Source organism: Sabethes cyaneus, chromosome 3, assembly GCF_943734655.1.
Source record: "Sabethes cyaneus chromosome 3, idSabCyanKW18_F2, whole genome shotgun sequence".
In the NCBI taxonomy this organism is placed as follows: domain Eukaryota; kingdom Metazoa; phylum Arthropoda; class Insecta; order Diptera; family Culicidae; genus Sabethes; species Sabethes cyaneus.
In genome coordinates, this window is record NC_071355.1 from 228,734,996 (window position 1) to 228,756,051 (window position 21,056).

At 39.6% G+C, this 21,056-nt stretch overlaps 1 protein-coding gene across 5 annotated transcripts in view; it reads left to right on the plus strand.

Annotated features, from left to right (window-relative positions):
• LOC128743804 (calcitonin gene-related peptide type 1 receptor) overlaps nucleotides 1-21,056 on the plus strand; it is a 160,456-nt gene that overhangs the window by 45,657 nt on the left and 93,743 nt on the right. Inside the window, exon 2 of one of the 5 annotated variants that reach the window (XM_053840473.1) lies at nucleotides 6,196-6,244. The exons of the other annotated variants lie outside the window; for them this stretch is intronic. The gene's annotated coding sequence lies outside the window, so the exon portion shown is untranslated. The remainder of the gene's footprint in view (nucleotides 1-6,195; nucleotides 6,245-21,056) is intronic. 5 annotated transcript variants of the gene reach the window in all.

The window sequence follows — 21,056 nt, forward strand, 5'->3', positions numbered from 1 at the left end:
TGATGCTTGTTCTAGATTGAATCGGTGGTTGGTGTTTACGCAGTGTGTAATCATCGCTGTTTTTTCCTTCACTTGTGCTAGTTTGTATTTAAACTTTGTAAGTCACATCACAAATTACAAGATAGATCACAAATAACTAATAAGACATATTGTAGAAGCCCTGAAGAAGATCTAAACCAAAGATCGAAACGTTGGCGTAAATAAAACAAATCGTCCACTGAATTTAAAGACTGAACAGCCAATTCTCCAACCTGTTAATCTCTTCAACTGAAGCAACTGAACTAGTTTTCACGCTAATTGTGTTTATGATAAATTAACTCGCAACTTTTTCCGCGCACACGTAACTCTTCTTCGAACTGAACATTACCATCCAGCCATGGGGAGAACTCCATCTCTATCAAACCATCATCAGAAGTCGGAAAAGCATAAACCGGGCGTTCAGTTTATTAGCCGCAATTTTCATGCAGCACCAGGGGAAGCCGTCTACGTGTCCGTCTGCTGTTCCGCAAAATGTTCCACGCCACGTGCTACAACTGCTACCAACCGACCGACCGGCAAGCGGCCATAATCTCTGCAACCAGCTAAACGATTTGTTTCGTTTAGCCGCAGTTAGTGCCCACTGCGTTTGTTAATGAAATTTTCCTCTCCGATTCGCATGAGTCCTACTCGGTGCCCGGTACAGCTGTTGACTGGCTGCTAGGTACCAGCAAAAACGTCTTTCTATCGAGATTGCCAACCGGCGCATTATGGTTCTATCGCAAAGAAACCACAGTAATTTTCTGTGTAGTAACAGATGACGATACACTCGTCGAATCTTCGAATCAACAATCAAGAGAGCAAGGCTATTCCGGTGTACTCCTATGACTATGACGCTTGTGTTGGCCGTTTCTGTTCGCTTGGCTGCTGCTGCTCTGATTTGCAATTGTAAACGACAGCCGCTAAATGGTCTGGAACGTACGAATCCGAATGTGGTTCCATGATTTTACCTATGCCACACACACGCACTGCCGGCCGTACTGCCGTATACTTTGACGATGATGATGGTACGGGTAAAGACAAACCGTAGGTATTAGCTTCCGACAGGCACTAACCATGAAATAACAAACGACCAAAACATATCACCGAAGGAAACATATTACCTTCATTACACTCTGCGCTATGTTTGTTTCCCCTCACTCGGGTGGTGACCTACTGAACTTGGCAAGATAACATTGAACGTGAAGGTGAAAAGGTATGTCGTCGATAACTTTTATTTAGGAGAATAACGATTGCCATCTTACTGCAAAGGAAAATTGGATCACATTGTACTATTGGTATAGTTTATTAGTTGTTAATAAAAATAATTTATAAAATAGTATTCAAATTGATATGTTTTACTGTCTGAAGACTGGGACCCTTCTTTATCGACAGACTTTGCAGCCGGCTTTTAGAGTATAGGACAATTACGGGGCTCGTGCAACGATCCTACTGACTCTATCTAGCAGCAGCGTCCAGCCGAGATTCGAACACTGGCCTGTTGGACCAGCATGGTACCTCGAAGCAGCTAATTAGGGAAATATTGGTATAAAACGGCGCATAGCATTTTCGTTGTTTGATCGTGGCAATATGCAAACTGTTTTTCATCTTGTTTATAGATCTGAGTTGTTAATTCCTTTGTCAATTGTTGCTAGGTTGGGACACACTGGCGCACGCGCTCCACTTTCGCTGTAAAACCTATTGTAAAACAAATTGATTTCTGTAACCCGCAGTTTTCAATTTTATTAGCCACTATTTTTGCCATGAGTTAATTAATTGCGTAAAAATATTTCCAAGTTTCAAGTTCAATATCAATTCCAATGTGAATTTAATTTGAAATTTCAAGGCTCAATTCCAAGTTCAAAATCAATTTTAATTTCATAAAGAATTTCACCGCCGATTTCAAGTTTAATTTTAAGTCTACTTTCAAGTGCAATCCCAAATTCAATCACGAGTGAATTTAAATCCAATTTATATCCAACTTCAATTACCTACTTAGTTTACGGTTTCAAATCCAATTTTAAGTTTATGTTACTAAAATATTAGTAAACTTTCTTGGGATATTCGCAGATGGATTACGGATGGATCTGAAGGTAGTTTGTCCTGCTGCTCTCCGAAAAAAAAATAATCAAAGAAAAATGAGACAGTAGGAGAAAGAACGAAACAGAGCATGAAGCAAACATGACAAAAACTGGACAGACAGGATAGAAAACGAAGAAAAACGCGAGGGAGAAAAAGAATAAAAAATGACATGAAAACAAGAAAATAACGAAATAGAATGGGAAGGAAAACGAGAGTAGTGATGTCCGTTAATCGTTAGATTAATTCAACTAATCGAATAACACTTGGAATTTTCGAATAATTTTTAATCCAATACTGCCAGCACGAGTACATAGTTGAATTAATCGAAAAGTTCAATGAGTATGAATAATGCCCGAATAATGCTCGTTAATCGTTCATAATCGTTCGATTTATCGAATTAATCAAAGAAATATTACGAATAGTTGAATTAATCGATTAGTACCGACAACGCTCACCGATTAATCGGTAACCGAATAATTGAAAATTTCGGACATCACTAATACGAGAGAATAAAAAAGTTAAGAAGAAGAAAATGTAATAGAAAATGGGAGAAAACAAGGTAAAAAATAAGGAAACTAGGCAGAAAAAGATAAAGAACGGGATAGAAAAGGAGGAAAAGAAAAGGAGATAATACGGGAGCAGCAAAATGGAGAATCGAGAACAGATAAAGAGGAGTAACAATAAAAACGGAAGACAAACGAGATAAAATGGAAAAGAAACGCAAGAAAGGTGGGCATAGTAAGAGGAAGAACGTAACAGCTACAAACGAAAACCGACAGAGAATAGGAGTTAAAAGCGAAAAAAGACCAATACCGGGACCGAAAAAAGTCGAATCGAGATAGAAAATGATAAAAAACGAGTCAGGAAAAGAGAAAAACGAGGAAAAACAGAAAAAAGACAGAAGAGGACAGGAAAGGAAGAAAAGGAACAGAGAAAAAAGTAACAACGAACAGAAAACAACCAACCTCGTGTTTTTGTCTTGTAAATTAATATTTTTTGAAACGGTAGTTCTTTTTCAATTGACGAAGGGACGGTAGAAGAAAGTAATGAAATTTATAGTGAAGGAGAAAGAACGGAAAGGTGAGAGGGGGGGGGGGGGTTTATTAGTAGCTACGCTTAACAAGTAGTCGTTGTGACTCCTATCTTTTGTCCAATGCTGGAAGGTGCATAGGTTGAACCAAACTATAATCCGGGATTATAACCGGATTCGAACCCACAATACCCGTCAGGGCATGTCCCAAGTAACAATTCTAAAACCACTTGGTTTTACTTGAATTTTATAAAGGTTTTATTGCGGTATTAATCATTACCTCTGGTTTTATTATGGAATTGCGCAATACCATGAGGATACGAGTCCAAACACACTTATAGCTAGCTAGAAAACCGTAATAAAACTGTTAATAAAGCAAATTTATTGTGGTTGGTTAAATTACCACAATGAAACGTGTTGGCTGCACCACGTCTCTTATAAACTTACCATAAGTGTGGCGTAGAGCAATACAAAATGGTGCACCAATCAAAATTGATCTTGTCGTTGTTGCTCGTCTAACCGCAATAAATCTGTTAGTTTTATAAAGCCAGGGCTTGAAAAGGGATGGCAAGTTGAATGTGACTGCCGTGAATGCAAAATTTCCGCATTCAAACTCCGCTTTTTGAACGACCATTTGACTGTTTTTTAAATCCAGTCAATCTGCCGCTTGCGCTGCTGCCGTCTTACAATTCATGCGGCATCTCAGCAAAAGCAAACAGTCGATCTCCCGTTTTGCTTTGCGCTTTGAGAATATAAACTGCAAACTGACTGGAAGCATACGGTGACGTATTTTTTCGTTTCTCTTTTTGTCTCCAAATCGGCTGCTCACAGTAATAGTTTGTCACCCGGACGTCGGTCCGGTCATTTGACTGTTTTGCAGTCATTCGCTGCTCCAAACAGTAAAGGCAACTTGATCGAAACGAAAATGTCAAAAAGCTTTAGAACGCGTTCGTTCTGCTGCCTGCAATCGGCGTTTGACTGAGTAAACTGCCAGTTGTGTTATGCATAGCGTTCGTATTCCACCTCTAAACGGACGGTGTGAACTTGAATGCGCGTTGGTGTGACTGCGGTAGAAAAAAGGATCGGTCGAAGCCCTGTATAGAGCTATTAAAATGGTAACACCCTGACCAAACAGTTTTTTGCTGCTATTATGAAGAATACTAAAGTTCAACACCAAAATCATTTTTTTATGCGAAGCCATATTGCCATATTCTGGTATTTTGTTTTAGCTCGCAAACAAAAATTCATAAAAGTAAAGTGTTTTGCAAAAAGAAAGTTATTATTAATCGGTTTTCCTGTCACAGCAACTAAAATGATTTCGCTAGAAATTGAGATTGACTAACTGAATATATTTATTTTGTTAAAACAACTAGTTTTCGTAAATTGCAAAAAATCAGTGGCGCGTAATTTTATCCACCTATCATATCAATATGCACGATAAAATTAAATGCGCAGATGCTGCAAACCAACGAAATTGCTTAAAATTTATTAAATATTCTATGGGATATTGTATTATGGTCGCTATACCTAAACCAATCGATCAGAAGAATCTGACAGAAAAACTTTAACTTTGCTGCTGCTTGATGTATTTTCAAGTTAATAAAGCTAGTGAACTTATTTAGCTTTCGCCACAGCGAAAAGCGAAAAACTTTTTTATATTATGGCGATGGCTGTTAAGCAGCAACAGCTTAACCGGTTTTATTGCTGCTTTCAGCAGAGCGTGATACGACTAGTTGAACTTATAACCTGATTCTGATAGAGGTTATGAAAATAGTTTGAGGAGTGGGCCACTTGGTCAGTAAGCAAACCAGCGGTCTTCAGAAAGTTCTTGTGGAGCTTAGTTTTATTAGCTGGTAAAATCGGTCATGAAAACACTAGACGGGACTAGACTAGCGCATCTATGGTTCAAAGGTACATTAGCACCAGCGAGCCACATGCCCTGGCGGGTGTTGTGGATTCGAATCCGGTTATAATCTCAGATGATAGACACGGTGCTCTCCAGGATTTTATTACGTAGTCTATCCCCAATAGTAAGATAATTCGTAGGGCAGTATCAGGCGGGTTTCATAAAATTTTTACTTTCCGGCAAATCTCTAGAAGGAGTATAACGTACTCACGAATCATATTTTCGTAGACTTCTGGACAGCATCCGATACAGTCGAGCGCGAACAACTATAGCAGATAATGCATGAGTACGGTTTTCCGGACAAACTCTAGCGGCTGATCAAAGTCATCCTGGTGCGAGTGATGCGTTAGATACGTGTTTCGAGGCCACTCTCGAGTCCTTTTGAATCGGGCAGAGGGTTGCGGTTAGGGGATAGACTGTCCTGTAAGGTATTCAACATCGCTATTGAAGGTGTGATCTGGCGAGCGGGAATCGAAACAAGAGAAACAATTTTCAGTAAGAGTAACCAACTCCTAGCCTTCGCGCACGACCTCGACAACATTACTGGAATGCTTGGGACAACGGAGGCATTCTGACTTACTTACTTACTTAGTTGGCCTTACGTCTTATGACAAGGCCTGCGCAGGCATCCTCCATCTAATTCAGTCCATGGCTGCTGCTCTCCAGTTCCGCGAGCACCTAGTGATCGCCCGATCTCGCTCCATCTGGTCTTACCACCTCGTTCGCTGTTTTTTCTTGACAAAGATGGGATTTCTATTAGATTCGATGCGAAAACTAGTTTCACGGCTGGTATTTTTGTCCTCTGTTACCAATGAGCCCAGGTTACGAACTCGTCGACTACCTCAAACTGAACTCCGTCGATTATCACGGAGATGAGTTTGAGGTAGTTGACGTCTAACCGCTGTATATTTGGTTTTTCTGCTTATTGACTCGTAACCCAATTCTGTTAGCCTCCGTTTTCAGTCTGGCGTAGAGCGAAGGCAATCTACGTCAAACTAAGATAGTCTGACGAAGATTGCCTCCGAATCTTGGGTATAATACATTCCTTTCAAGAAATTACCAATCATGTAGTTCATATAAAATAGATTTACTCTGAGCGTAAAACGACTGTAAAATTTCCCATAGTAATTTATATATTTTTGTTGTTTGCTTTATCTTTCAGGTACGTACCAGCCATCATAAAAGAAGCAATATACAGCCAAAGAATAAAGGTAGCTTGTTTGGTGCACATTTCACGCATCATTTTTTGTCTGATTACCAGACTCTGATATTTTGAGCGAGGATATAAGAATGATCAGGGATTCAAAAACAGTCAAAAGCCCATTTTCATAAAAATTGCGTTTCTGGGGTTTCTCGAACCATCAGTTCAAATGTAAAATTGAGAGATTTTAAAATCATCAATGAATCTTGCCTAAATTGCTTCCGTATAACAATACTCACATTAAAGTTTTGCTGTACGCAAGGAGTGCAAAACTTTTAACGAAGTGGCTTTTTGCGAATCTCATTCGTTAATATATTTTACTGCTCTACTGTTAGATTGTTTTGGTGAAGAATAAATATTCTAAACGACAATTAATAAAGAAAGAATAAAAAAAATAAAAGATGTTCCAATTAGTAAGTTATATTTGAAATAAAAAATCATTTTTTCATCTAGCCCAATTTTATCCAGTTAATAGTGTTATTTTTCATGAGTTACTTTACGTTAAGTTAAAATGTTTTGCGGTACGTAACCCCCGTAAAATTTTTTATGCAGGAATTATGGTATGTAATATCTCTCAGCAACGAGTAAAATTTGCATGCAAAATACGTATGGTCTTCAGCTCCCATGCACTCACTAATCTAATGTTGAATCCAATATGTTGCACCACTACAGGAGAGTCCATCATCGGCAGGCAACCCATCAACCGAAGCTCACTATACGAATGAGTGGGGCGGTAGAACGATTTCCTATTTCCTGCTCACGGAATTAACCCTATCACGTACACATGTTTCCGCCGGGGAGCGGTATTTCCTCGAAAAGTCTGCCACAGCAGCAGCAACGGCAACAGCTCTCCTAGGGGTGATTAGTCTCCGGTAGAAGTACAGATTCTCGTCTGAAAATATACCGAGCCAGACTGGGAAAGACATGGTTGCATTGAGAAAATCCCACCCACACGGATCGGATCGGATGGTCGTATCCACATGAGGATCACGTCTCATAAAGCTTGATTCGCTTTGGCTTGACTCAATTAAGCGGTATTCTGAATTTCAAACGGCAACCGAGACCGGTGATATAGTGCTCCGTAAAAGAAGGATTGTTTGCAATTTCTAAAGAAAAGGACAAGACGAAAACGTATGAATACGTTTGAAGTAGATTAGTGGCTTTTGAAAAACATGAGAAATGATTTGATTATAACGTCGCACGAAACCGGCAGGTTTGAAGGCGGAAAGTTGCTTTCAAGTCGCAGAGAAAATGCTGCTGACTGGGCTTGCACTTTCAGCCATAATGTTTATTCTATCATGGCTTCTCGGTGAAAATTGGAGCTGTGCTGCAACCATGTTTATGTCATTCACAAAACAAGAAACTAACGAGTGTGGTTAAAAGCGACTGGAAAAACGGGACGTGCGACTGTTTAGCAGGATTGCTCGTGCTTCGAAAAAGTCTTCCTTAAGGAAATTAAGCTCAATCAGTAAAAGATCGGACATAACAAAAATTTAAAAGTTAATCCCGGGTATTCTCTGTGGATTAAAATAAAGATTCAGTTCTGTGAGTTTGGCCTTTGAAAATAGGTTCTTATAGCAACTTTTCAAATTTAGCATTTGATTTAAACTCTGTACATGAATAATCTTTGTTGTCCTGGTCTCCAGAATAAAAACATAATATCCAGAAGAGCTGTTTACACTAAAAGGGAAAAACAGCGGACAACAGCGGTATTAGACGATAACGAAGACCGCGCGTTAAAGGAAATTTGCGTTTTAACTTTCATTAATGTAGTTAGTTTGTTTACGTTCAAACACGGAAATCACTTGCTTGTTTACTCTTTCATTATGTTTCTCAAAATGCTCGAAGCAAACGGTCATAACTGTTTTGATTGCAGACGCTGTCGAATAAAGTTCTTCCGCAAACTCAGTACTTATATACTATACAGTAGAATGCATAATATGCTAGAATAAGCTCCTCTCACTTTTGCTTAACAGTTGAGTAAATTTTATTTGCTGAATCATTTAGCGGTGCTTTCAACCGTGATACGTGTCGTCTAGCTAATCTGCTGTCAGCAAACGGTGGTTTCTCTACGATTCAGTCCTCAGCACTATAATGCTCTTCTGACAATGGTCGAGAGATGGAAGAAAATGCATCTTATTCGAAGAAGGTTAACTTAAAGATCAGAAATAAACGCTCATTTAACGATGCAAGCATTCTGCTGCAAATCGCAGTACGGATTGCAATTGTTCAGAAGGGCGAACATATTTATAAATGGAAATATTTCTCAACCTGTCGGCTTTTTTTGAAGAACACATTCCTTTGTTTCTACTAGTTTTAAAGCACTATAAATTTTTCAATAGAAGGTTAAAAATTTTCAAAATTTTCTGAGTGTTAGAAGACATTTCTTCGATTTTCAACAATTTAGGCTTACTTGAGAAATAATTTTTTTGACATTCCAGTGATTTTCAGTTATTTGTTATTTCTGTCATGTAAAAGTATTTTGGATCATTCCTTGCTTTGGACTAGCCTTCTGGCTTTTAGAAGTATTTTTTTTTTGGTTAGACCGGAGGGACGTAAACTGCATTATCTAGTATTGGGTCTCATGTGGTGATAGTTTAATTGTCAAAACACTCGGGCGCCAACTGAGAGAATGTTCGTTAGAGTCCCACTTACCAATTGAACTACGCAATATATTTTGGTCTCATATCGAAGTTTCACCGTTTCATTCAATCTACCATTCTTCTCACCAAACGCTCCTCCACTTTAATATAAATAATTAGAAATTTTATACCGATTTTTATTTTTTAAAAGTTATTCGGTCTTAGAAGCGCCTTTCAGTCAAGCTTATGTTGAGATTATTTATTATTTTAACGGCTTTTCTTTGAAAATGATTTTTACAATTGTAAGCACGGTTGACATTTTCTTATATTTTAATTGAGCCTTATATCAAGATGATTTTTTACATTTGGCCTTTTGGGGCCAACATTCTCCAGCGATTTTAAACTTATTTCGGGTTAAATTTTTGGCCCTTTCCGAACTCAAAAACCGTTTTTTATCGATTTTACTTACGCTTATTTTGTAACTATTTTTATGTTTTTTCTGGCCTTCAGGCTTTTAAATTTTCGGCAATTTTAAATTTTTTCAACATTTTCTGGCTTAATATATTTTAAAGAAAATTAGGGCTTATTTTTGGCCTTTTTAAATCTTAGAAATTTACCAATTTAAATATACTTCTTTTTACAATTCTCGACCCTAAGAAGCATTTTTAGCGGGTTTGTACCTGACTTTTTCAGGTTGTTAGAAGCGTTTTGTGTCCTTTGAGGTTTTGCATCTAACATTTTTGACCTTTGAAGAACGTTTTTAGCGATTTTTGACTGATTTTGTGTACCGTTATTAACTTTTTTCGGCACTGAGAAACATTTTTTAACGATTTCAAGCATTCTTGAAACAATTTTTGACTAGTACTGGCTATTGGACGCATTTTCAAAGACGTTAATCCCATTTTGACGTTTTATGTTTAATGTTTTATTATTTTTTTAACGATTTTAAGCCTAGTTTCCGACCATTTTTGTACCTTGAGACGGATTTTTAGCGCCATTTGACTGGTTTTAAGACCGTTTTCTTACCTTTTGCGGTTTCCAGAATCGTTTACCAGTGATTTTAAGATTATTTTGGCCTCTTCACATCCGACAAGCGTGGCTTTGACTTTATTTTTTTGTCCATTCCCGACCCTAAAAAGCACTTTTCTGCGATTCTACAGTTCTACAGTTCTAATTCCATTGTTTGACCTGTCGCGACCTCAAGATCCATGTTTTAGCAATTTATAATGTATTTTATACTAGGTTTTAGATATTCAGTGATTTGAAGGTTATTTTTTGATTATTTTCGGGCAATTCAAGTGAATTTTAACTGATTTTGGGATCATTTTTTAACCTTTTCTGGTTTTAAGCGTAGCTTTTAACCGATTTTGAACTTATTTTTGAGCAATTCTTTGATCACCTAACTTTTTTTTATTTTCAGCGATTTTAAAATTATTTTTGCTTCTGTTTTAGCCTTTTCTCGCCTTTAGAAACGTCTTAAAGTGATTTAAATCTTGTTTTAAGACCGTTTCCTTGCCTCTTCCTTAAAGCCTGCGTTATTCAACGATTTGTTACTTATTTTTAAATGATTTCGGTCGAGACAAAAAGGACACGAGATCAAATTGACCTGATGTTAAATGCAAACGACGCCCAAAGTTGTCTTACTCACTGCTCACTACTCACTGCTTATCAATTACAACTCAAAATCCACTACTCACTACTCACTACTCGCTACTCATTATTCACTATTCAATATTCACTACTCGATACTCGCTACTCACTACTCACTACTCACTACTCATTACTCACTACTCACTATGCACGACGCACTACGCACTACTCACTACTCACTACTCACTACCCACTACTCACTATTCACTACTCACTGCTCACTACTCACTAATCACTACTCATTACTCACTACTCACTAGTGCTCGCTTACTTTTTAGTGATGGCGGATTATATTTAAGCTTTCTGGTCATAAGAAGCATTTTCCGGCTAATTAACCTTGTTTTAGGATTTTTTATTTTCTGGCCTTTAAAAGCATTTTTACCGCTTTCAAGCTGAAGTTACAAAAAACATTTCTTATTAGGCCATTTTCGGCTTTATTTTAAATTTTTGTTTTGCTTGGCTGCCAATTTGGAAAAGTATTTTTTCTGATGATTTCAATATATTCGCGTTTAATTTTTTATTGTTTTCGAGCAAACCAGTTACAATGGAAAGCGCACATTTATTTCATTGACGTCATCCGTGTGCCGCATGAAAAACCATACTTTCCCTTTCACGCCTATAAAAGAGCTTTGATTTGCCTAACTTTCAACTTTCGGCTGTGTAGGTGAGGAGAGACACTCAGCTGTTCTCATCTAATAGACCATTTCCGGGAATAACGAATTGCTCGCAAAGCACGCTACAAATTTCAATTAAAATTTGTTCGTCGCTTTATTGGATTGTTGAAACGAGTGTGGTGCGGTACGGTGCTGCCCCGGCCGAGACCGTTCTGGAAGCGATAAATTGTAAAAAGCGATAGTCGAGCAAATATTATCGTTTCTACATCCTACGATACGTGTGTCAAGTTCTCAATTTTCTTCCTCGTATGCCTTCGAGAGGACAACACGATCGGAAGCGAATGGTGAACGGTGCGAACAAATTTCACCAACAACCGAACCGGACTATGTTGGAGGTGGAACCGTGGAGGAGGAACCACAGCAAAATGTCGTTCAATTGCGAATTCCAGTGAACATGATGGATGTGGTTTTTTCCTTCAGTTTATGTAAGGCGGTTGAAATGAATAAGCGAGAAGATTTTTTAGTAGCTGTACTACTCGATTATTAGTAGTCCCGTCGTCGGCGACTATCTGCAACGCGGTCTATTGGAGGTGGCTCAGACCGGCTGAAAGCAGCTTATATTTTCATTTTTGCTTCGTTTATTTATCGATTGTGTATTTTTATGTGGTTCACTCGGCTATTGCTTGGATGATAGACTACAGTTCTGTTCAGTAGAACACGTACCCGTCCTGGCTCAGTTGCACTCAGTTCATTTTCTTTTGGCGGAAAAAATAATGGTGCACATTTTTCATCGTCTAATGGGTTTCGCATCGTCTTGGTTGAACACAAGCTGCTGTCTGTAAAACGGCGCTTACACACATTACTTTTTGCCAGCTGAACGGAAGTGGCAGCCAAAGGTGATCAACAGCCATGTCCGCAAACCCATATCCGGGCGTGCTGAATATATATTGAGTCATACAGAGTGTTCTTGACAGAACTGTCATGTTTGTATCTCTTACGGTATGATAGTCTTTGCCTCTTGGATGATTATTTTAGTTGGATTGATTTTGAAAAATGTTTGTGAAGGCAATTTTAGTTTGATTTTAAATGATTAAGTTTTTTAATCACAGTTTATGGGAACTTTTAAATTCGTTCGTAAAGGTCAAGCATACTGGAACAAATGTGATAAATAGACAAATGGAGAAAGTACCAAAAAATCAGCTATTTGATTCCACGGGCTATTTCACATTTCACTTAGATTTGTACTGGACAGACGGCACCATCCTTTTTCCGATCCCCATTGAGCTGTTACAGCAATAAACGTCCGCCAGATGAAACCAATTTATCTTCGGAGAAAACAACCATTAATCGCTCTATTGAAGATGTCGCTCTTCAGGTCGGTGACGCTGTAAACTGAAGCCAACGCTCAAGTGATGGTTAAACACAGCCGGCGCCAACCGGTTGGTGGCGCTTGATGACAGGAAAATTGATTTGCCAATCAAAATCCGGAACGAATTTCTCCAGAAAAAAGTCTCAAAATATATTTTCTACTGGCTGCTGTTTTAGGGTAAAAATTGAAAGCATGCTTTTTAACCCTCTGTGTAATAAATCATTCCCATTTCCGAAACTGAACTGATGACGAAAATATGATAGTAGAAATTCTACCGATACATTACTGCCAGATTAGCGACTCCTGACGAACTCATTGCGAACTTGCTGTTTAAGCATAATGAAACGTTTTAGTTGATTTAATTTGTCCTACACTCCCACACCAAAAGGTAGTAGACACTACAGTCTGGTGTGGGACTCTTTTTAATAACAAAGCGCAGAGTAGATAACTACAAACGGAAAAAGACACAGTGAAATCCCAGAGAAACTTAGTTCCCTTGAAAGGATTCACGTAAAAAAATGAAAATTCAACTATATTTTTAACCTTATGTTAATTTACCGTGCAGGAAAAACCTAGCTTAAGCTACAAGCTAGTAAAACCTACACATGCAAAATGGTAAGCATGCTTTAAGTAGGTATACTTTCATTTACGCTCCTTTATGCTGTTTCAGCTTACACATGGATCAGGGTTGCTAATTTTTTGCGTTGTGAGAGGAAAACCATGTACTTAGTTTTAGTGAAATTTAGTGTAAGGTGATTGCCGCTAAAGACTGTAAAAGAAACGAGTGATGTGATTTCATCTCTGCTACGATGGATTGAGTATTAGAACGAGGATGGAAAATGCCGAATCATCTGGAAAAAGCCTTGGTATTTCATGGAACCTTAAATTTTCTAAATTACTGATGTCAGTAATCAGTCAGTACTGATATCAGAAATAGCAGAGGACCTATGTTGCTTCCTTGAAGAACTTGTATACTAATCCGGTGCAAAGTGCTGCGAATACTGCTAATTATTACACATTTTCCGATCAGATAATAACTAGCTAATTGCCCGATCTTACTCGGGGCCCCTTTGTCTCTCAGTCACTTATACATCTGTTATTGTAACGAAGATGCTCATAATGCAAGAAACAAAACCCTTTTTCTTCATTTAAATGTGTTCACTCACTTTGTTAGTTCCACTCCTGCTGTCGCCCAGCAACTTGTAAACCTGTCGTCTTTTCGGTAATTCCTATAAATCGACACAAAACCTTTTTTACGTTTGTGAACCTTCCCACTGTTAATGGCCACCGTATTCCCCCTTTCAAAAATCCCGCCACTTGCACAACTGCTATCGTCCCAAATGCAAGAGAAACGTACCCTTTAACCCATTTAAACCTTTCTCCCCATTGTGAGAGACCGTCTCCCTCTTTTGTAAACCCCACTGCGCTGATTCTTTTATGTCAAAAAACATGTGTTTAACAAATGACGTTTGATGAAGAACCGTGAAGACCATACATTCATACTCACGTTCCTCGTACCCACAGGGGGCCCTGTCTCTCAAATAGTACAAAAGTTTTGAGAAATCTTTAACTACATTAGCGTCCAGTTGGTAGGGCTCTAAAAACAACTCTACTAGCACAGTTGTTATCAACTAGTTGTAGTAACCGATTAATGACTAAATTCAGTCATAAATAGGTTGCAGCAACCAGAAATGACAAAAGTGTGCTACTTGGAAAGAGTTTAAAACAACTTAACCTATGAGCAGAACTGTGATTTAATGAAACATAGGAAATCATCCGGAAATCGTTGTGTACGACATCAAACTTTATACAGAAAGTGAGGTACGTGAGGACCACCCAGGGCATGCCAGTACACGTAACGATTGTTTTATCAATTGCACATGTAAAAAAACAACAGAACATTTGAGAAAGTAACTCACCAGGTTGGCATCAACCTTTGAATCGAGCGTTACTATTAACAAAAATATCATTTGCTTTACGTGAATAATTTATTGATTATTTGTAAATACCATCATAGCATTCTTCATAATTGAATCTCCGAGCACAAAAGCTCGCGTGACATTTATTGTCAAATTCTAGGTACCTACCAGCAGCTATGAGCTTCAAATTCCATTGACGTCTCCTCATCCACTTCGGAGCGCGGCATTCATTCATGCCAAACAACATGCCGAAGGCATTATTCCGAAGCACCACTTCAATACAGAAAATTATTTGTTTATTTAAGCATCCAAAAATACCGAGAAATATTAAAAATGAAAATCCTTCCCACTTCGGTTTGGGGCTGCTGCTATATTTAACTGAATAATTAAGTTGCCCCCGGTTAGTGCTCGGGAAAAATCGACTATACCATTCATTGTTGTGATACACTGTTGCAACCGGCGGGCAGGCTGTGGCATGATTCTCTCCTCGAGGAATGAAGTAAGTGTACTTTCATTACAATGTTATTCCATCCTTCTGCGAAGCTTCAGTAACGAAATGAACAATGCTTACCAGTACCACGTTGTTGTTAGCCTTGGAGGAGTTGTAATCAGATGCCACCCGCCAGTGGAGCGGAGCGGCTGTAAATTTTTGTTTTCGAGCTGAAATTCCATTACTAGGGTAGGAGTGAAGAAAAAATCTCATAGCTGTCAAATTTTTTTCGGCTGTCCGAAAAGGGACCTATCGGATGATCCGAGTTTTAATGATTTAGAATTTGATGGTGCAAAAATTGGGATGATGAGCATAATTTTAAAAATATAATCCCTTTTCGCTAAATACTTTGTAATCGGTAGTTTATTGTTCGGAAACTGAAACCGGCTTTCGCAAAACCAGGATGTGGATTAGCTTCGAAACAAATGATCCAATCGACCCTTTCCGGTGTGACGAACGAAGATGACAGAGCCTTTTTATTACTGGTGCGTGTCATAAATGTCATGCAGGCGCTACTCTTCGAAGCAACCTTTCCTTGATGGAGGATCGATTCGGCATCGACGGTGCGGTGGCAAGGTCCTCGTCGGTCGGCTGGGTGGGCGTAAAAGATAATGACGAGGATTAGGCGGGCAAACTCGTTAAATTGTTTGATGAAGCGTCCGAGGGTCGATGCTGTCAACCCTCTGACAGGCGATCCACCGAAAAGGTCATGCCCAGTGCCAGGTGGTGCCCGCTCTAGTTTAGGACTTATTCAAAAACAAAACGTTTTGTAGCACTCTCCCGTTAAATGTGTAAATAATATTAATTCTATTTGTATTTCGCTTGAAACCAGTCAGTGTTCTACCCACTCATCCTTTTAAACTGTTTTCTCACTTCAATCAAAACATTCATAGCTGTAGCTAGCTTGTACTTTCGCCAAATAATAACACAAGAATCACAATCGCTCAGAGTCGCATAATCTTCTCGCTATAATCAGCTTTTCCACCTCAATCTGCAACCAAGAGAGACCCCTAGCAGTGAACTTCACTGCGCAGACAAAGAAACCACCGTCATCTTCATCTTCTCTGCTACACGAAAACTTTGATTACATTCCTGCCCGCCCGTTCCGTTCCTGCATCATGCATCCGGAATTTCCCCACTGCGAAGTCTCTAATGGTGGGCGAAAGTATCTCGCAAATGGCGCACATGTTTGATGCTAACAAATAATAGAAACGTTGAATGATCATTTCGTGTCGTACCGAGCCGAGAGCTTGAAAAGCGGTGCGGCATCCTGCCGAGCGAAACTCTGCTGGAGCCTTTGCCAATCCTTCTGTGTAAATCATCATCAGCATCAATTTCCACTGTTCCCAATTCCCCCACACGCTTTCCTAGTTCATGTTTCGTACAGTTTAGTCCGCTTTATTTGATTACTAGTCAGTCAGTAGTGGGAAGTGATTATACGGTCGGTATGTAGGTGAAAAACCACCCCGGTTTAGGCGATGAGTGGGTGAAAAGCAAAAGTAAAAGACAGCAAAGAGAAACCAACATTCATCTGTGTATCTCCAATCTTGATCTACGATTGGTGTTTCCCTGTCGCCTGCTGCCAGATAGCAAATGTAACATAGCAGAATATTGCACTTGTATTTTGCATTTATTGCATTGCACTTGTTCCTAGAGAAAGTAGCAATCTAAGTGTTTCCAATTAAAGCTATTGTCTTTCACTTTTAGGTTAACATCTTATATCAACATTGGGTTTACCGTTCGAATAAAACGATCTGAGCTGCTGCTGTTTGTAACCAATCCTGCATCAGCATCATCTTCAGCCGGGTTGACGTGCACAAGACGAATTTTACTCAGTTAACCGACCGGGACCTTTGGGAAAATGACAGAAGGGCACTATTACAGTTGAACCGAATCTGGGCCACATCTGGGAAACACATCGATCTTACCAACCGTCGTTTCTTACGCTCCAAGAAGCGAACCAAACAACGACAGAAGATGTGCTCGTCTCAATTTTTTTTTCCAATGAAAACCATAATCGATCAGTATTTGTACGTTGCTTACAGTGTCAGTCAGTGGGGACGCAAAATGCAGCATTGAACTATCATGTTTGCTCAAAGTAGTTTCCCACGGAAGCAAATGCTCTAACTAGTCTAGCCAATTGTGTGACGATTCGTCAATGGAAGATAATCGGATAAAATTTTCGACCGATTTCGCCCAACAGCGTGAAGTTTTCCCGAACGAAAAGTTGAACACAGAAAAAGGGTAATCAAGCATTTTCCTTTGTTCCAGCGCGGGTCAAATACTTACCAACTTTTTCCATGAAGAACCCATACTAGATAAGCACCACTCAAGTTATTTGTCGGTTTCTGAACGAAAGTTGAAGTTTGGCGACAGCGTCAGGACGCCTATAAATTATCTGTAATCGAAGTAATCGACGACACAAACATCGCTCGCCGGGGTGGGTTTTTGTACGTAGCGTCGTTTCAATTTCAAGTCAAGTACAACCGGAAAGCACAAATGCAATGGACCTCGTTGTTGAAAATTTAACCCAATTTCGTGCAAATTGAACATCGCCCGAAGCGAGCGAAACTTTTCTAATTAAGACATCCTTGGATATTGATCACCATTAAAAGTCAATGATTTGGAAATAACAGGCACTGGATTGAGTTGAGCGTTTTTATTGTTTTTTCGGAAGTCGTTACCATGGATATTCATGCGAAATAACTGCAATTGAAATTTAATTTAATAGGAAAGGTGAAAGTTTCTATATAGGTAGGTATAGCATGTAAACTTGTTCTTTGGACTTTCCTAAACTATACTGAACTCCAGATTAAATCACGAAATTATGTTGAAAGATGAAGCATGCTGACAGCTTAAAGCCTAAAGAAACCCATCCACCACCAGCAGCGTGCTCAACGAACTATCGAGCCATAAATCGATTACCGCCGGATGCAGACCATCCCCCCCGGGGAGTGTGAAACATTATTTCCCGTAAGCTTATCCAATCAAATGCTTGAATGAATTTTAACTTTCAACAACTTGTCCCGAGAAGCTAAAGTTTAATAGAAAATTAACGGTTTCGGTCCCTTCGGGTCCTCGGGTTTTCCCCGCTTGCCGTTTGCATTGCGGAGACAAGTTTTTAAAATCTCATCAGCTTTTCTCACCCGGTACCGGGCACCGGTATGATACTGAGATACGGTACGGTGGGATAAAAGTGGCGCAGCATGAATCGCACCGATGCTCACCTGCTCACCATGGGACGACATCAATCGGTTTTTACCACTTGAAACGTGGAGCGTATTTGGAATCGGCAATATATTTTCGTTTTCGTCTATCCCTGGTTCCGACAAATTGCATCAAATGTGTTATGTCCTGCAACTACCGGTAAAGATTTTTTCGTTCTTTCCACGAGCACATTACATAGTGGGATACAAACGATCCAATGGTTGGACAAAAACCGCCTAACTTTTGCAAACTTGCCTTTTAGTTCATTTAAGTAAAAAAAATACAAATAGATGCTATACAATACAATGGCCTAAATAACCTTTGCGAGAATTTAGATACTCATTATACTCATTGAAAGAAAAATGCAAATTTCAAATCTGATTAAAAAATATTTGGCAGTAGTGCCGCTGAAAACTAATAATTTTTCGCTTCCTTTCCGCAATCGGCAATTTACTTCGAACATGTGAAAATATTTTCTTTTTAAGCCTAATATTTCCAGATGCTGAACTGAAACGGTATTTTTTCGGTATTTTTTCTTGAAAATTTGGGTAGAACTAGTGTAAAATGTATTGTATACAGTGTATTTTTATCGTTGTCAGTTGTCAACGATGTCGCGAGTTGATTTTGCGCAACCACCTGGAAAATCCTCAACTCTCTCATCTGGACGTCGGAAAACAACTTGGAATCGTGCCGTCAACGGTGAGCCGTGTGGTTAAACGTTAATATGAAACTCTGAGCATCAAACAGAAGGAAGAATGCAGTTAGAATGGATATTCTATTAGTGAACAGGATCACAAGCGTGTCGTGAAAGCGTTCAAGCGGAATCCCGATGCTTCAGTTGGGGTTGTGACCAAAAAATTGAATCTGTCCAAGTCTTTCGTTCAGAGAGCCAAGGATCGGGAGGGACTCCATACGTACAAAGTGAAGAAGGCTCCAAATCATAACGAACGGCAAAATACGGTAAGAAAGTCACGGGTCCGGAAACTATACATCCAGATACTGATGAAGCCTCATTGTCTCATCATGGATGGTGAGACTGACGTCAAGGCGGACTTCCGGCAGCTTGCGACGCTACTGTTCTTCACCGCCCAGCACATATTTAATGTTCCGGAGAAAATAAGGAGGCAGAAACGGACAGATCTACCTCAAGGCGTGTCTATAGAAGCGTCTCATTCCTCTGTTGAAGCAATACGAGGACCCTACGATCTTCTGACCGGAACTAGCTTCGTGCCACTATTCAAAGGATGTCCTGGAGTGGTACGCAGCCAACGGGGTTACTTTCGCACCCAAGGACAAGGACGATTTCGGTGATCAAAGGAAGTCCACAAGAAGTTCTCTCCCCCATGTTTTGAACACTAGAGGTCGTGCTCTCCTACACTAGATATCGCAGTTTGGTTATGAGACTATTGATAAGGTCGTCGACGTAAAACTTATCGTCAGAAGAAAGTTTGACGCAGTACTGTCAAATTTTTTGTAAGGAGCTCTGAGTACTACCATATTATGATGCTTACAAAACACAAACCGGTCAAACCGCACTAAACAATCGTTATCATTCACTAGATGAAGAAAACATACTTTTACTTTCCCTATATGTACTGATTGGTTTCAGACTGAGCTTCAAAAATGAAGCCAAATTCTTCGGAATAATTCTGGATAAAAAGCTTAACAGGCCTGCCCGTCTAGATTATGCTGTTAAGAAAGCTTCCCCTTGGAATCAAACGCAGAGTTGTATTCTAAACAGTCAAACAGTTTATCTACTCAAATCCTACAATAACTAAAAATTACTCAACTTAACTCTTACAACTTAACGCATAATTACGGGACTCCTAACTGGACACTGTCATGCTCTTTTTTATTTAAAGAAAATCGGATGATACCGGAACCTGCCGCTTTTGCAGCTGTGAACTTAAAAGTTCAGCGCATCTGTCCTGCAATTACGGGCTCTTGCTTTATCTAGGCATAACTTCTTTGCAAGTTTGCTCCTTAGAGCTCAAATCGCAAAAGGTAATTGATTTTATTAACCATACACTACCGAATTGGGGCACAAGATTACAACTATCTAGCTCAACTCTATCAATGGGTATGAGCAGTCCGTGCAGAGCAATCGGAGTCTGCCTCAAAAGATGATCATTCAAACTGTCACAGTCGCTTTTTAATCTAATGCTCTTATAGCATACTCAAAAAAGCTTCGCTGCTTAACCTGCACAGCGCCTTGCGCGTTGTAACGCCGGGTCTGCTACCAGCGTGTCACATCTTTATTCAAATCAAAGCAGCATACGATACAGTCGATGCAGACCAGCTATGGTAGATCTAGGAGGATTGGGCTAAAAATTGGCATAAGAGAGGAGACACAAAGAGAATCTCTCATTTGCACGTTGAATATTTTGACATTTTGCTCGAGATTAAAGATCGCTGGTGACCGCGAACAACAACACTGGTAAGGAGATCCAGTGGCGCATTCAAACGGGAAATCGGGCCTTTACTTTTCACAAAATGCTACGATCCAGAAGCAAGGATTTTGTATGGACTTAATGCTGCGACGCTGTTCACGGAGGACATACACGCAGTGTGCGAGCGAAAGGTGCTGCAGTTGACCCTTGATGGAGTACAAACTGTATGCGGAGAGTGGCGGAGGCGTGTGAATCACGAGCTATAGACACTTCTTGTACAGTACATCTGGCGAATATCGACTGGTTATGATGGACCGGATACGTCGGAAGCATGCCGGACAACAGTGCGACGAAAACGATTCTCTTCAATTACCCCACCGGCACCATTAATAGAGAGGCTCGACGTGCAAGATGGCTCAACCAGGTCGAAAATGATTTATGACTTCTGAGACTCAAATTCCCGGGATCCGTGATAGGTTGTAGAGCGCCCCCCAACATAAAATAAATGCGAAGATTCCAACGAAGCTAATGCGGATTCCAAATTAGGTTAATATTTTCAAGAAGTGAACGGGTGCTATGTTTTTGTGCGGTGATGGTCTTT